The sequence below is a fragment of the Bison bison genome, unplaced genomic scaffold (genome assembly GCF_000754665.1).
Source record: "Bison bison bison isolate TAMUID 2011002044 unplaced genomic scaffold, Bison_UMD1.0 scf7180017864506, whole genome shotgun sequence".
Lineage (NCBI taxonomy): Eukaryota > Metazoa > Chordata > Mammalia > Artiodactyla > Bovidae > Bison > Bison bison.
Window position 1 is genome coordinate 2,180,345 of NW_011495063.1, and position 3,661 is coordinate 2,184,005.

The following is a 3,661-nucleotide window of genomic DNA, read 5'->3' on the forward strand; positions in this document are numbered from 1 at the left end:
ATGGAGGTAATGTAGAAACCATAATGTGTGGTTGACCGTAGGTATATGACCTGCTCCTGCTGCTGCTGCTAAGTCGTTTCAGTCGTGTCCGACTCTGTGCGACCCCATGGACGGAAGCCCACCAGGCTCCCCTGTCCCTGGGATTCTCCAGGCAAGAACACTGGAGGGGGTTGCTATTTCCTTCTCCAATGCATGAAAGTAAAAAGTGAAAGGGAAGTCGCTCAGTCGTGTCCGACTCCTAGCGACCCCATGGACTACAGCCTACCAGGCTCCTCCATCCATGGGATTTTCCAGGCAAGAGTACTGGAGTGGGGTGCCATTGCCTTCTCCGGTACATAACCTGGAAGAGCTTGAATGAGAATCTAATACCAAGAGAAGTCAACTTTTAATTCAACAGCTTCTTTTCTGCAAGATCCTTTGCAGTAATGGGGGGAATTAAAGAGGAAATAAGCTGGCAAGAATGAATTCAACATTTCCAAGCAAGATTGCTCTTTTTCCTTCTTTTGTTTATTTTATCCAGATTCTAGCTGAAAAGATTCATTTCAAAGAATTTATATTCTTGGAGATGTTGGAAAAAGATTCTTAGGTCTTGGGAGATAATTGCCAGAAACATGCAATGGAGGAATAAAATTGAAGGATAGTTTTCTTAGAGAACACTGTTGGATTTATAAACAATTCAAAGATTTATGTAATAAGCTAAAGGTAATCCTTTGTACCAATTCAACATGCGTGAATATCAGTTTTCATAGTGTAGTTAAGCAACATCTGTCCCCCGATGAGGCTGGACTTTTAGCTGTCACAATATTAACCGTGAGCAATTGCATTAGTTTTGCTACTAGCCTTTATTTAAAAATCATTATGCAGATAAAAGATATGCATCATGAACAATTACATAACATTACATAACTTCTTTCAAAGTCTCAATGATTGGTCACTGAAGAGCTATTAGTTATACATAGATAGAGAAGTATGTAGTTGTGTTTCCTCCTTGTCTCCCAGTGATTAACTGATGTGGTGTTTTACAAAAATCGATAATCAAAAGAGGGAACTAGTCAACAAATATGACAGAACAAAGAAATGAAAAATGATGTACTGGAAGTGAAATTAGACTGGATTAGAAGATTGGAAAATGGCCACAGGAAAGCAAAGATAGAATGAGACCTAGGCCCACATGAAGCTGCAGTACAAGCCATATTTTGAAAATCTGATGAATATATAAACAGGATAAAGTTGCTTCAACATCTTTTCATTTACTTAGCACTGGGAATAGAAAGTCACTTATGGTTGAAATGGAGCATTTACTTCTACTTTGGATTGAGGAGTGGAGTCAAAACCAAATCCCCAACCCTTTTGTTATTGAAGTTAGTTGCTGTGCTGAAGGAAAATGGTAATTACAAGGACATCTATTTACTGCTGATAAAGGCTGGTTTCATTGTTTCAAAGTTGACATGAATTATGTTAAGCTATTCAGTGAAACTACAAGCGCAGATAAGGATGTTACTGTGAAATTTGCACCCAGATTTGCATTTGGTACAAATTTGCATTTGGGTGTACCCAAATTTGCACGAAGAATTACAGGTAGCCCTTGTTTTGCACAGCAGTGAGAGACTGTACTGTGTGAAAAACTATACAATTTGAATAGAATATAAATGGAGTTAGAAGATAAGGATGACTGGGTGAATGTGGACACTGTGGCCAGTCAAGAATAAGCTCTAGATGTGCAAGAGGAAGAACTTGGTGAAAGCGAACATAAAGTTTTACCTGAGGAAGACAGTTGTAAAGGATGAACCAGTCTCAGAGGAAGTGATGCTGTTGATCAATTTCACATTGAAGGAACTCCCAGAGGTGTTGCAATACATTGACAGCACAAAGGATAAAATTTTGGAAGCTGATTCAAACTTAAAAGGAATGTGACAATTTGCTAAAGTAGAGCTAAGATGCTTACTCCATATTATAAGTTATACAATGAGAAGAAAGCAAGCACTTTTCAGACTGCTCTTGATATATTTTTAAATGAAGAAATAAAACATTCTTAACAAGAAGAAAATGTAAGATGGTATTACCACTGGGTAAGGGAAGGGCAAAAATTACTGGGGGGGATGGTTTCAAAATGTTAATCATTTTACTTGTAGACAACTGGTTCAAGATCATATATACTTTCCCTTCCCTCTAGTCCAAACTTTGACTTCTCTGGGAGGTTACCTCCATCATTGCACCTGTCATCATTTATACAGCAGTACGTTTCTCTTAGTAAGTCATGATGTAGGAGTTGCACTCCTTCACCATCCTTACAAGACAGTACTGAGTAATGGTAGAGCTGTCTGCCTAAAGAGAAGAGAAAAAAAGTTAGTCCCTCAGTCCTGTCCAACTCTTTGTGACCCCATGGACCATAGACCCCCGGGTTCCTCTGTCCATGGGATTTTCCAGGCAAGAACACTGGAGTGGGTTGCCATTTCCTTCTCCAATGCATGAAAGTGAAAATTGAAAGGGAAGTCACTCGGTCGTATCCGACTCTTAGCGATCCCAGGGACTGCAGCCTTCCAGGCTCCTCTGTCCATGGGATTTTCCAGGCAAGAATACTGGAGTGGGTTGCCATTTCCTTCTCTAGGAGACCTTTCCGACCTAGGAGTCAAACCGTGTCTTCTGCATTGCAGGCGAATTCTTTACCAGCAGAACCAAAAAGAAGAGAAGAGAAAAGCAAGTATGATCACCTTGCTTGATCTCACCATGTTCCAAGCAATGACATCTCCCCAGAACCTCAAAAGTCTCTTATACACAGGAAACTTGCCCCAAGGCTATGTCTGCATCTCATCTATGTCTTTCTCAACAGGACCAGGCAAAAGACATCTGCCTCCTAGACAGCCTCCATCCCAGGTCTGTGTACGGAGAATCCCACTTTCCCACTGGCCTATGGTCCCAGTCTCCCTACACATGTTGAATCCAGGGATCATGGCCACCACTGATAGTATCTTTTGTCTCTTTCTATTCCCGCTTACAGAGAAGGCAATGGCACCCCTCTCCTGTACTCTTGCCTGGAAAATCCCATGGACGGAGGAGCCTGGAAGGCTGCAGTCCCTGGGGTTGCTAAGAGTTGGACACGACCGAGTGACTTCCCTTTCAATTTTCACTTTCATGCATCGGAGAAGGGAATGGCAACCCACTCCAGTGTTCTTGCCTGGAGAATCCCAGGGATGGGGGAGCCTGGTGGGCTGCCGTCTATGGGGTCGCACAGAGTCGGACACGACTTAGCAGCAGCAGCATTCCCGCTTATCCGTAACACAATTGTATAAGTGTTCTGTGGCACAATCCTGTTAGTGATCAGTATATTCAACTTCCAACAGTCTTTCTTAGGCTTGAGACACTGCAGTCCATTAAAATAGTCACAAGAATGGCAAAGTCGAAACCCTAAAGGAAAAGAGGAAGCTTTGATGCAGAATTCTAGGGACAGGGATTCTGTTCAGAAGCCCACCCCCACCTGGAAACCTTTACACTCGATGTAACACACACAGGAGGGATGCGGACACCCTCCCAGCTTCTGTCAGGGGGTCGTTACTCCCCTCAAGAAGTTAAAGACCTCCCCCTCTCACCCAAGGCTGGGGGCTAAAAGAAGACACTAGAACAGTCAGTGGGGAAAGGGGAGTGTAGCCAGGGAGGGTAGAGA